Below are 13,714 nucleotides of genomic sequence, written 5' to 3'. Positions count from 1 at the left end.
GCAGAGAGCTTGGTGGTGAGAGAGTACACTGTCTTTCAGTAGCACAAATTGTTTCGGTGTGGTCAAAGCTCAGGTGTGTGTGTACGCTTGCACATGTGCGTGCAAGGGTGAAAGGCGAACAGGGAGGGTTGAGACAAAAGGTAAACAGACCTAAAGAAGAGGAAGGAGCCAGCTCAAATCTTAGCACATCCTAGGTGAGTGGGTTTGGACAGGTCACCTCACCTGTTTGAGCTTTGGCTTCCTGGTTTCTAAAATGAAAATTCACCCAATAACTCATTTAACAAGGATCTAACCCTAGGCCATGCTCCAGGCTCCAGTGATAGTAACCAGAGCAACTATCCTCTAGGAGTTTAGAGTCAAGTGTGGCCCAAAGTGTGTAGTGTCTTTGCTTTGGGCCAGGCCTCGGTCAGCGCTAAGTCCTTTGGCCCACATGCTCCAGGGCTGTGTCGTCCTCTTTCATCTACAGGGCCGAGGACAGGCCTTGAGATTGTCGCTAACGTGCCTAGGTGTCGCCTAGCGGCTGTGCTTTGAGTTCAAAAGGGCCCTGTGCTCTGAGTCTGGTTATAAACCTGGGTTCTGGGGTCAACTCCCTGGGTTGACATTTCACCTCTAGCATTTACTTGCCAGATGTGCGACACTGAGGCACTTGCCTCTTCGTCTGTCTGAGTCTGTTTCTCTTTTACAGGCTGATCATGCAGATATTTTTGCGTTTGGTTCCAGACCACCGCAATAAAGTGGCTATTGCAGTGAAGAGAGCCAGACGAAATTTTTGTTTTCCTAGTGCATATATTAGGAAATGGAGAAGGAAACGGCAACCCACTCCGGTGTTCTTGCCTGGAGAGTCCCAGGGACAGAGAAGCCTGGTGGGTGGCCATCTATGGGGTCATACAGAGTCGGACACGACTAAAGCGACTTAGCAGCAGCAGCAGTGCATATACAATTACATTTACACTATTCTGTGGTCTCTTAAGTGGGCAAAGCATTATGTCTAAAAAACCCAATGTACGTACCTTAATTAAAAAATACTTAATTGCTAAAAAATGTTACCCATCATCTGAGCTTTCAGACTCATAGTAGTCACACCAAAGATCACCGAGCACAGATCATCATAACTAATATGATAATGATGAAAACGTTTGCACTCTTTTGAGAATTACCAAAATACTGAGGCTCGGTCCCGCCTTTGCGTATGCCGAGCCTCCTTCCTCATGGCCTTTGCCGGGAGCAGGAGCGCTGCCCCTGGCAAAATACGACACAGAAACGCGAAGTGAGCCAACGCTGTTGGAAAAATGGTGCCGTTAGATTTGCTCAATGCAGGGTGGCCACAAATCTTCAATTTGTAAAAAAACAAAACAAAACAAAAGACGCGGTATCTGCAAAGCTCCAAGTGCAATAACATGAGGTATCCCTGTATAAAAATGGGAGTATGTAATAACTTCTATGTCACAGGGTTTCTGCGGGGATTATGTGTGATAACACAAGTTCTTAAGATGCTCCGTGACTGCTCAGTAGGTGAATCCGTGAATATCTGTTAGCTGAAAATCTTGACGCCTATAGGATCCAGGTTACATGCTGGGACGCCAACAGCTGATTTCTGGTTTCAAATCCCAGTTCTGTTGTTTAACAGCTGTATGACCTTGGGCAAACATTTGATTTCTCTTTGCCTCTCAACCTCCTCATCTGCAAAATGGGAATACTAAGAGAAGCTACCTCAAAAGGCCGCTGTAACTGTCAAATGAGTGAATGTACATGGAGTGCTCAGTACAGTGCCTGACGATCAGCACATGCTGCCTAAGTGTAAGCTTTTATTTTTTTATGATGCTATCTTATCCTTTGCAGTTTGCAAGGAGCAGGCAAGTGCCTAAAGGAGAATCGAACCATGTTCTTCAGGCAGCAGAATGGAGGGCCCTTGATCAACCCTCAGAGGGCAGCAGCACAAGGAAAGGAGTCCTTTGTGTCTATTCCAGCAGAGTGATCAAGGCTATGCTCTGCCTAGGATCTCTCCAGGGCTGCCCCTTCTGTGGTCCAGGGAACCCAGAATGCACCGCAGCACCGAGCTCATCCCTCTGGCAAGAGCCTCCTCTTCGCCTAGTACCAGGAACTCAGGGATGATGTGTGTGCTGGGTCAGCAGGACTCAGGGGTGAGCTGGGGAGAATAGGCTCCTGCCATTCCCTCTCCTGCCCCCCTGCCATAGGTGGGCTGGTGATGCAGACAGGCCCTGAGCTTAATTGGCAAATGAATTCTCCAGGGGTAATTTTATTGACATGCACCATGGGAGGGTCTGCAGGCTGAAATGACCAGCTCAGCTTGCTAAATGTATTTACCAAAAAATAAGGTTATTGATTCCACCAATAAAATTTCCCCCCTTGCCCTCAGCCTATTAATGCGAGTTTTATGTAACAGGACAAATAGATCATGGTGTAAAGTCCTTTGAAAATCCCTTGTGAACGCTGCAGTAATGCTTTAATGTATTAATCTCCTTAATCCTGTCAAACTTCCAGAAGAATTCCAGGATACGCCGACAGAAGATCCCGCTCCCCTTGCTGGCGGCTGCAGCTTCTAAGCTCTGTGGGTGGAGGGGCGGCCCTGTTAGCAATGGGTGCAGGGTTCCGAGCCCACCCTGGAGACAGTGGGGACTGATGGAAGGGAGCCTGATTCTGGCTCAGGAGAAGGAAAGAGAGCTGCAAGAACGAAGCAGCCTCCAGGGGCTTAAAACACAGCTGGAAGTGGCTGGGCTGGAAGTCAACGGTGTCTGGCATTTGTCGATTTCTCTGCCTCTCCCTGTCTCTCTCTTCTCTGTTGGGCAGGTGCCAAGCTAAGCACTTTGCTATCTCCATGATAGCCCTGTGAGGTGGTACTGTTACTCCACCCATGTTACAGATGTAAATATTCCCTTTTTGCAAGGCCATCTAATTGTATTAGTTGTTATTCAATTTGCTAAGTTGTGTCCAAGTCTACAACCCCATGGACTGCAGCACGCCAGGCTTCCCTGTTTTTCACTGTCTCCCAGAGTTTGCTCAAACTCACGTCCATTGAGTTGACCTACTCTAGTCCAGTAGGATTCCATTAAATTTTTTTAAAAAATTGAAGTATAGTTGATTTACAATGTTGTGTTAATTTCTGATGAACAGCAAAAAAATTCAGTCACATATACATATTCTTTTTCATGTTCTTTCCCCCTTACGGTTTATTACAGGGTATTGAATGTAGTTCCCTGTGCTGTATTTACAGTTGCTTATCTATTTTATATATGATAGTTTGTATCTGCTAATCCCAAACTAATTTATCCCTCCTCCTCTTTCCCCGTTGGTAACCATAAGTTTTTTTTTTCCTGTCTGTGAATCTGTTTCAATTTTGTAAATAAGTTCATCTGTGTCATATTTTAGATCCGTATATAACTGATATCATATGACATTTGTCTTTGTCTGATTTACTTCACTTAGTGTGATAATCTCTAGGACCATCTGTGTTGCTGCAAATGGCATTATTTCGTTATTTTTCACGACTGAGTAATATTCCATTGTATGTGTACATTGTATCTTCTTCATCCACTTGTCTGTAATGCACATTCAGGTTGTGTCTGTGTCTTGGCTATTGTAAATGGTGCTGCTATAAACACAGGTGTGCGTTCATCTTTTTGAATTACAATGTTCTCCATAGCATGACACCACCTTAACTTAACTAAGGGCTTGTCTACACTGGCAAGTGGCAGAGGTTGGGTTCAAAGCTCTGACTGACCCAGAAGCCCAAGCTGCCTTCTTTTACATCAGCCAGGAGTCAGCAAATGTTTTCTATAAAGGGCCAGAGAGTAATATTTTTGCCTTCATGGGCCACCTGGGGTCTATTGCAAGCACCCAGCTCTGCCTTTTGGCATGAAATCAGCCAAGCAAAATACATAAACGGGCAGAAGGAAAACTGACTGCAACTTAAGTGATGGTTAGATCTGAGTCCTGCTCTTTCCTGGGCTCTTCCTTGGTCCTGCTCTTCCTTGGGTGGAGGTGGAGAGGGCCTGGCGTGGGCTGCTGTGTCGACTGGAGTACGTGGGTGGAGCCCACCTTGCTGGGCGGCCCTGGGAAAGACTTTTCCCTCTCTGGGCCTCATTAGTGAGGAAAGGCACCTGGCTTGCTGGTTTTCACAGTTCATCCAGGTTGGAGAGCCTACGACTCTCTGAACAACTGCCTCCAACTTTTGATCAATTCAATACAAGGGAGCATCTCCTGGGCCCCATTCAGTGGTGCCTGTCTGAGGGCCAGGTCTGCATTTGTTCCTGAGATGCTTTATACCAGCAACTACTGGAGAGAGAGAGATATATATATCTCAGCAGCTATTAGTAAGTTCTGGCAGCGTTGAAGGTTCACCTTCAGGGGTGGTTACCGTGGACACCTAGGCTGGGAACCTGGGTGATGTAGCCTCCATGCACCGCCACCCTCCCGCATCCCGCAGGCCATAGAATCATCTCGTCTCTCAGTATCTTTAGAATCCCTCCCCACAGCTTCCAATTTTTTCAAATCACAGATTTGACAGCCCCTCTTTTATTTTTTCTTCCTCTCTTCCTTTCTTCCTTTATCAGAGGCCAGGCATTGCCTGACCTGGATTGGGGGACCCACAGGAGATCAGGTGGACAGGTCTCTCTGGGTCTCACAGTTTCTACCACATCAGCGTGAAGTAAGCAGTGAGAGCGGTTTGTGATCAGACAGGAGCGGTGGAACTGATCCAGGGGAGGAGTCGGCAGGGCCTCCTGGGGAAGCGATGGTGCCTTTGAGTCTGTGGGAGGATGGTGAGGAGTTATCCAGTGGGAAGAGAGGGGAAGAGTGTTCCACTCGAAGGGAACAGCACATGCCAAGACACGGAGAAAGCGGCACCCTGGGAAGTGGAAACCAGCTCTGTGGTGCTCCCGATACGGACAGGATAACAGTGGCATTCCTGAGAATGGCATTCAAGCTTCTCCAAGTTCAGGCTCCAGACGCTCCTCCGGCCCCTCCCTGACACTCATCACACAGCGGTAACGGAGCCCACAAAGTCTCTGCTTTGTGTCATCCTCTCTCTTGCCTCCTGTTCCATCTGGTGGAAGATCCGTTCCGGGATCCAAAGATGAGCAACTCAACCAATTCCTGACCTCACGGAACTTGCAGCTTGGTTGAGAGACGTGCAGCATCTCCACCCTCCTGACGGCACATGGTAGAAGCTCGTCCTGTTGGACCAGTGAGAGAATAAGTGATTAGGACACAAACCAGGAGCCGGGGAGCCTGGAAGATGGAGTTACCTGCCACGAGCCACGTGTGCGGAGCTGGCCACTGGGTGATGGGAACCGTATGAGCTAAGCCGGGAAGTGTGAGGGCATATGGCATGTTCAGGGAAATGAGCTGAGGCTGCAGAGATGGCGAAGTGTGTGTGGGCAGCACGGGCAGTGGGTGGGAGGGCAGATGGCAAGAGACACCGGGAGCAAGTGGCGTCAGGCCAGCTCAGGGCTGTCAAATGCCAGGCTGCAGAAGTTAGGTTTATGCTGTCAGTGAGGGACAATTGGGAGAGTGATGTGGTTGGACTTTGTGCTTTGGGAAGACTGACCTGTGGACACATGGTGGACACAGAGGCCAAATGGGATGGAAATGTGCGCTCGAGTTGTGGTTCAGGCCTAGGAGCCTGGTGGATGGGAGGTGGGAGTTGAGATGCAGTTCAAAATCTGTGAATAACAAATGGACTGATTATAACAGAACCAGGGAGGTTTCAGGTGCCTGGGGGGATGTCTAGCCTGAGCCTCATGGCCCGCGTGAGCTCCGAGAGGACGGAAGAACAGAGACCCCCGAGAAGAGTAGTGGATGTTGTAGAGTGTGAACTGTGTGCTCGGCATCCCGCACCCATGGGCTGATTCAGTCTTCGCAGTCTTCCCAGAGTAGCAGCTCTTCCTGTGCCCATTTGGCAAATGGGTAACTGAGGCCCAGAGGAGTTAAGCAATGTGCCTGAGTTCTTGCAAGTAGTGGATGGTGGGTCCCGGGTGGGAGTCTAACTCCTGTTGGGGAGGTGGACCTCCCAGGGCCTGGGATGGTATGCAGTGCTCGGCAGGGCCAGACCTCCAATGGGACCCAAGGATTGAGGTCAAGAGACAGTGAAAAGTCATGAGATCAGTGAAAGGAATGCAGGCCTCCCATCAGAACCCAGCAGAGCCTCACTCTGGCCCAGACAAGCACAGAAAACAGGCACAGTGGTGAGGCCAAGCAAGGCTCTGGATGGTGAATGCTGGCGGCCTGGGTCCACGAGCGCTGAGCATCCTTGGGGCTCACTGAGGCACAGAGAGGTTAAGAGTCTCGCTTAGCATCACCCAGGTGGAGTGTGGCAGAAAGTGGATTGGAACTCACAGCTGTCTGATGCCTCAACCTGTCCTTCCAAGCTCGCTGGTCTCCAGGCAGACTTCTTTGGATGGAGGAGTCCTTAGAGAAGCCTCACTAGGCCCCTCAGTTGGGGGCAAATCCCCAGGCAGGTCCTGGGGGTGGTGATGGAGGGCTCCTCTGTTCCAGGTGCTTGTGCCCTGCCCCCAGCCCCGCCCCCAAGGGCGAGGGGAGGGGCCCAGGCCGCCCTTCTGACTCTGTCCCAGACTCCCTCCTCCACCTTTGGTCCTCCTCCACCTGTTCCTCCTCCTCTGCATGCACGCAGCAGGCTACTACCCTGGCCCCTCCCAGCTCCCATTTCTACACACACACACACACACACACACACACACACACACGTTTATTTCCTTTAATCTTTCAGCTGAGATCAATTTCTCCATTCCCCTAATCATTTTTTTCTTGTTCACTTTTGAACTGTCTCCAATTTGTCTGCTTTGGCCTGGTAATGAGGTGCCCCCAGACAAGATGCTATATTCTGCATGCGACTTGGCCAGGGTTGTATAGATTTTCTTGCTAACTGTCTTCTCAGACCCTGGGTGACATGCTTTCTTAGGGCAGCAACTCTATTAGTAATTGGGCTCTTCTAAAGATGTTGTTAAAGTCACGGAATTGTAGACTATCCAGCCAACGGGATATTAGCAGCCTTTCTGATCCATATCTACCTTCCATCTGGGGCGTGTCCCATCCCCGTTCTTTGGAGCTTTTGACTCCCCAACACCTCCCTGGGTCCTATCCCCTCAGCCAGCACTGCCTTCGTCCCCTGCTTTTCCCACTGAGCACGTGGGCCACAGCTTCACCATCTCTAAGACTTGGCTGCGGTGTTGCCAGCTCCTCGAAGCCTACCCGTGCTTCTCTGGCAGCATTCAAGTGCTTCTGCTCCGTGCTCCTCCGGCACGTGCTGCGGGACTCCAGTGGATGGTGAGTACTCTGGCCCATAATCATTGAGCGGTCTGCCTCTCCTGGGCCGTTGTCAGTGCCTTGGGGGGCAGGGGCAGGACTCACATCAAGTTTTCTTCATGATAAGCTAACTCTTCAAGAACATGGGACGGTAAGCCAGCTGTTATGCTGTGTACTGGGAATTCCCCTCTGCAATATGATCTTTCCTTCTTGTAGGAAATCAGGCATGCATTTGCTGGTTTGCCCTTTACCCAAACACTGATGGAGTGCTTCCTGCTTGTCAGAGGTTGTGCCAGGAACTGGGACCTGTTGGTTAGTAAAATGGACATGGTCTCTACCTCAGAGCTTCAGTCTCATGGGTAGACAGACATAAATCAAATAAAGGTACAAACATGCAATTGAAAACCATATAACGGCAAAGTACAGGGGGTCTGAGAGTTCATACAAAATAAGTTCAGATCTGACCTGGGAGGACCAAGAGAAGCTTCCTTTAAGAAGTCTCCCTGGGTTGTGGTACGATGGAATATTGACTGGTTTTTGTTTTTGGTGGGGGTTTAAGCGGTGGTTTAAGTCTCTAAGTGGTCTTCAACTCTTTGTGACCCCATGCACTGTAGCCCTCCGGGCTCCTCTCTCCGTGGGATTTCACAGGCAAGACTACTGGAGTGGGTTGCTATTTCCTTCTCCAGGGGATCTTCCTCAACCAGTGATCAAACTCAAGTCTCCTGCATTGCAGGCAGATTCTTTACAGACTGAGCAACCAGGGAAGCCAAGTGGAATACTACTCAGCCATAAAAAGGAATGCATTTGAGTCAGTTCTAATAAGGTGGATGAATCTAGAGCCTATTATACAGAGTGAAATAAATCAGAAAGAGGAAAACAAATATCCTATATTAACACTTATGTATAGAATCTGGAAAGATGGTACCGATGAACCTATTTGCAGGGCAGGGATGGAGACAGACACAGGGAATAGACTTGTGGACACGGGGGAGGGGAAGGAGAGGGTGGGGCGAGTTGAGAGAGCAGCACTGAAAGGTATGCATTTCCGTATGTAAAGCAGATAGCCGGTGGGAATTTGCTGTATGACACAGGGAGCTCAAACGCACTGCCCTGTGGCTACCTGGAGGGATGGGATGGGGTGGGAGGTGGGAGGGAGGTTCAAGATGGGGGATATATGTATATCTATGATTGATTCACGCTGATGTATGGCAGAAATCAACACAATATTGTAAAGCAGTTATCCTCCAATTAAAGACAAATAAATTAAAAAAAGAAGTCTCCCTGACACTGAACTTTGAAGAGTGAGTAGCTATGAAGTGGTGGAAGAAGGTCGGAGGCAGGGAAAAGGCATTTTAGGGAATGAGAACAGCGTGTGCAGAGGATCTGAACACAGAAGCGCTGAGCCTGCTCACAGGCTTGAATGAGTTTCAGTACATCTGGAGCATGGAGTGGTGAAAGCCAGACCAGGGGAGGTGAATGGTAAAGAGTCTGGGGAGTGCCCAGTGGAAAACCACTGATGAGGTTTAGGCCTGGGAGGGTGGAGATGATCATATGGGCATTTGGAAGCGACCACTTTGACTGTAGCCTGGTCTACAAGCAGGGGAGTAGGTGTGGATGTTGTGAGGTCTGTTTGAAGGTTTTTGTCACATGAGAGATGATGAGAGCTTAGACTCATGTGGTGGTGGTGAAGATGTTGAGAAAAGGATGGATTCAAGGAGGTGATGCCAAGTCACCAAGTCTTGGATGTGGCTGGATGTAGGGGGTGCTGTGTGGGAGAGATGTCAAGATATCTCCTAGGTTTCCAGTTTATAAGGAAGATGGCAGAAGGTGGCAGTGGGACTCAGTAGTTAGGTGGATAGGTTCTGGAGACAGCTCTACCTCTGAGTGGTCCTGGGCAAGGCACTTGTTTATTTTATGTGAAAAATGGAGCCACGATTGGTACCTGCCTCTGGGTGTGTGGATTAAAAGAATTGACCCAGGTTGACGCTTGGAATAGTTTATGGCATTAGCACTTAATCATTATTATTATTTTGGCGAGATGCCTCATTGAATAAGAAACACCAAGAAGAATCAATATTTTTTGATGAGGATCATATGCTGGACCATGGACATGCTGTAGTGCTCAGATATCCCAGTGGAAATCTGGAGTAGTCAGCTGGAGACATGGCTCTGTTTCTCAGAAGAGCAGCCTGGGTGGGAGGCTTAAATTTGGCAGTCATCATTTTTTTCCCAAGGAGTGCCAGGGAGGAGCAGTTATACTAACCATGCATAGGGTTCAGCTTTTTGCATGTGTTTTTTGGCTTTGAATGTCTGTTGAATGAGACAACTTCATGCTGGTCAGTAAATTATAGGTTGGATAATGTTTGGATTTCTACTAATAACAACACTGTCTTTTCCAAGGTAAAAGGAACCTTCCATGAGAGATGGCACTTCTTTTTTTTTTGACTTTTAAGAGCCTGAGACCTTGTTTAGAAGAAGCTTGTCTTCTCTTGATGGACATAGCTGCCGCAAAGGTGGTGGTGAGGGGACACCTCAAGGGAGCTAAGGCCCAGAATATAGAGTTTCTATGATGCATGGTTTCACTGCAGACTAGAGACCCAGTTCAGCTCTGCATCTTCCCACAGGAGAGTAAGCCAGACAACCCAACATGGGTTCCACAAGGGTAAGCAGAAGTCTGAGAGTGCAGATTATCATCATTTCAACAGCAACTGTGATAATCGTGTAGAATATGCCACCTTCCCCTGCGTTCTGCCTTGAGGACGGGAGATGGGTTGTGTTTCTCTCTTGACTTTTCTCCTTCTTTTCCCCGTTGTCTGCAAGTAGATATCTTTTGAAACAGATAGTTCTCTTTTGCTTTTTTTTCACTGTCTGAAATTGCATGTTCATTTTGGTTGAAACACGTGAATGGAATAGGAATGATTTGTACCCATGGCCCTTAATTTCCCAAAGAGATTCAGAAGCTACTGATCAAAGAATTCTTAGTTACCATAGTATGAAGTGCGATGTCTAATCCATAGCTGGCACTCAAAAAAGTGTTGAGTGTTTTGCTTGAGAAACATGTTTTCAATGAAGGAATCAATGGATCTAATATTAGCTACTGTCCAATAAAGAAATCTGTTTTACAGTACCCCAGAGAGATGAATACCTAGGTTTTCCTTGAATCCCTCAAGTGATCAAGAGCCCCCTTGAGCTCTCTCAAGGTTTCCTAATCCAATTTCAAGTCACTGGTGGTTGGGAAGGTCTTTCCCTACATCGAGCAGGACCTGTTGTCCTATAACCCTGACTTCTTGGTTTAACCCTCTGGAGCCATACAAGCTTGGTCTGTCCTTTCTGCTCCCTGAAAGAGTTTCAGAGATGGAAGTCAATAAGTCAATGATCAGGCTTCATGTGCCTTTTGTCCTTTCAATTGTAAGAGAGTATGATTACAGAACCGTGAGCAATCTTGGTCATTCCCCCATGCATGAGTTGTAGTTGAAGAGAGAGAGAGAGACAGAGCGAGAGGGAGGGAGACAGAGAGAGAAAATAATGCATAAAAATATGGACAAAGTGATCAATAGACGCTGGAGTTAGTTACCAGTGATATTCAGAGTGTGATTGCTCCATCACAAAATTGACGGCAGATAGGGTGTTTACAAAGGAATCAACAGATCCTTTAAATTTTTATTGTAATTCTTTTTGAGAGGTTGGGCCTGTAGAAAGGCAAAATCATCTCCAACCAAAATATCTGCTTTGCTAAATGCTGTTCAGAGATGGAAAATACATTTTCTTTGTGTTGTCTCACCCTGTCTCTCTGCCCATGGTATATATCACCAATCCATTATGATACTCGTCTCTACTTAGCCTGGATATGAATCTTTCTTAGCATAAAACTCCAGACAGCCATGGCTAATGGATCGATATCAGTGTGTGTCTTGTTATTTATTGCTACGATAATAATGTCATACAACAGGCAGCTATAAAACTTTGGTGGCAAATAAGACTTTATTGGTACTGTGCTGGGGTGGTTGAGGTTTGGCTGATCTTGGCTGGGCGTGGCAGGCACTGGCTGGGCTGTCTCCTGCATCTGTGGTTGGCTGAGGTCTCTGCTTCACCTGGGCTGAGCTGCCTCTGCTTCACTGCAGCAGTTCTGCTTGCAGGGCCTCTCATCCTTCTTGCAGAAACAGCAAAACTGCCTGAGCACGTTCTCGTAAGAATGGCAGAGGTCCAAGAGTGAGTGGAAATACACATGTCTTCTTGGGGCCTGAGTTCAGAAAGGGCACACTGATACTTGGACCTTATCCTAAGAAATTCACATGGCTGGGTTCAGATTTAAGGGGTGGAACATAGACTCCACCTCTACAGTATGAGGGGCAACAAAGTCACGTCACTGTGTGTAGATATAGGGAATGGTGAAAAACTGGAGCTTTTAACATCATCTACCACAATGTGTGAGATGGATCTTAATCGCTATGCTCTACGTGCTAATTGCAATCCATTCTCAAGTGGGAGCCTGCGTACCATGATTCCAAAATGGGCAAGTGGTGGTGGTAGTTTAGTCGTTAAGCAGTGTCTGACTCTTTGCAACCCTGTGGACTGTAACCCTCCAGGCTCCTCTGTCCATGGAATTCTCCAGGCAAGAATACTGGAGTCAGTTGCCATTCTCTTCTCCAGAGGATCTTCCCAACCCAGAGATTGAACCCCGTTCTCCTGCATTGCAGGCGGATTAGCTCCCCAACAACTTGACTGACTTCATCAGGGTCAATAAGCTTTCATTCCATAACTGCAGATGAGGCCTAACAGGCAGGTGTCTCCGGAGGGGGCTCTAGAGTCACCCATTCTCAGATTGAACACCTGGCTGATCACCACCACCATCACCATCATCACTGATGCTGCTTATTGAGCACTGACTTTGCACCAGGCACCCTTACATCTGGAGAATTTCATCTGCAAGATAATCCAGGAAGGTAGGTCTTTTTTTTTTTTAATTGGAGGATAATTGCTTTCCAATGTTGTGTTGGTTTCTGCTGTACAACACCACGAGTCAGCCTTAAGTATACATACATCCCCTCCCTCTTGAGCTTCCCTTCCATCCCCACTCCCCATCCCACACCTCTAGGTCTTCACAGAGCACTTTACTGAGCTCCCTGAGTTATAGAGCAGCTTCCCACTGTGGTGGTGGTTTAGTCGCTAAGTCATGTTCGACTCTGCGATCCCATGGACTATACTTGAACAGGCCCCTCCGTCCATGGGATTTCCCAGGCAAGAATACTGGAGAGGGTGGCCATTTTCTTCTCCAGGGGATCTTCCCAACCCAGGGATTGAACCTGGGTCGCATTTTCTTCTCCAGGGGATCTTCCCAACCCAGGGATTGAACCTGGGTCTCTTGCATTGCAGGCAGTTTCTTTACCAACTGAAGCACCATCCTTCTACACATGGTAGTCTATATATGTCAATGAAACTCTCTCAGGTTGTACCACCCTCTCCTTCCCTGCTGTGGCCACAAGTCCATTCTCTACACCACGTCTCTATTCCATGGAGGTACTCTGACAACCTCTCTCAGGTTCTTCTATAACTCTCTGCTCTGTTCACCTCTCAGGCTCAGGAGGTCTCCCTGTACCACTTTTATTTCTCCTTGGCTGTCTGGGGGGCTCTGCTTCCTTCTCTCTTTCATCTTCTCTTTCTTTCTTACTTTCACTCCCCCAAAGCTTGGCCATCCTCTCAAATCCCCACACTCTGATGCTTTCTCAGTGTTTCTCAGTGGGAGGAACCAAAGGGTTATCTATCAAGAAGTAGCAGATGAGATCTCACTGAATTGTCTGCTTGGGGAAACTGGTCAGTGGTTCCTCACATCTGTTGAGAGGGTTTTTTTAAGGAACATGGGCCAAACAACTTTGGAGGAGGAACTGATCCCTGGTGAGGTGGGCTTTATGGAAGCAAGAACTTAAGGCTTTGGAGTCCAGCATCCCTGGGTTCAAACCCCATTTTCTCATGTCCACCACGTATGCAGATCACATGTGTGATCTAGGACAGACTGGCCGATCCATCTTTGACCCAGCTCTTCATTCATAACTTGGGGATGATCATAAAACCAACTTCAAAGGATTGTTGTAAGAATAAAATGTGATTATGCAAATAAAGAGCTCAACATAGAGTCTGATATTCCCTTTACTTGAAAATTCTCATCTCATTTTTCTCTGTGCACTCCCACTAATCTTTTTTCCTAGTTAACTGTTTTTTTCAGTTTTATGGAGATATAATTGACAAATATTATAACATCTTTAAAGTATACAACCTGAAGATTTGATATACATAGTGAAGAGATTCTCACAGTTGAGTTAATTAACACATCCATCATCTCACACATTTACCTTTTTTTGGTGTGTGTGTGTGAGAGAGAATATTTAAGTTCTACTCTCATGAAATTTCAATTATACAATATCAACTAGTTACCAGA

At 47.5% G+C, this 13,714-nt stretch overlaps 1 long non-coding RNA gene across 1 annotated transcript; it reads right to left on the bottom strand.

Moving 5' to 3' along the window:
- Positions 1-4,517: 4,517 nt before the first annotated feature.
- On the bottom strand, positions 4,518-5,846 carry LOC123332446. The gene is made up of 2 exons (XR_006549237.1): positions 5,567-5,846; positions 4,518-5,192 (listed from the first exon to the last, which is right to left on the bottom strand). It is a non-coding gene; the product is annotated as an uncharacterized LOC123332446 (long non-coding RNA).
- Positions 5,847-13,714: the final 7,868 nt, after the last annotated feature.

The sequence above is a fragment of the Bubalus bubalis genome, chromosome 3 (assembly GCF_019923935.1).
Source record: "Bubalus bubalis isolate 160015118507 breed Murrah chromosome 3, NDDB_SH_1, whole genome shotgun sequence".
NCBI lineage: Eukaryota > Metazoa > Chordata > Mammalia > Artiodactyla > Bovidae > Bubalus > Bubalus bubalis.
This window is presented reverse-complemented; position numbering and strand designations above follow the sequence as displayed.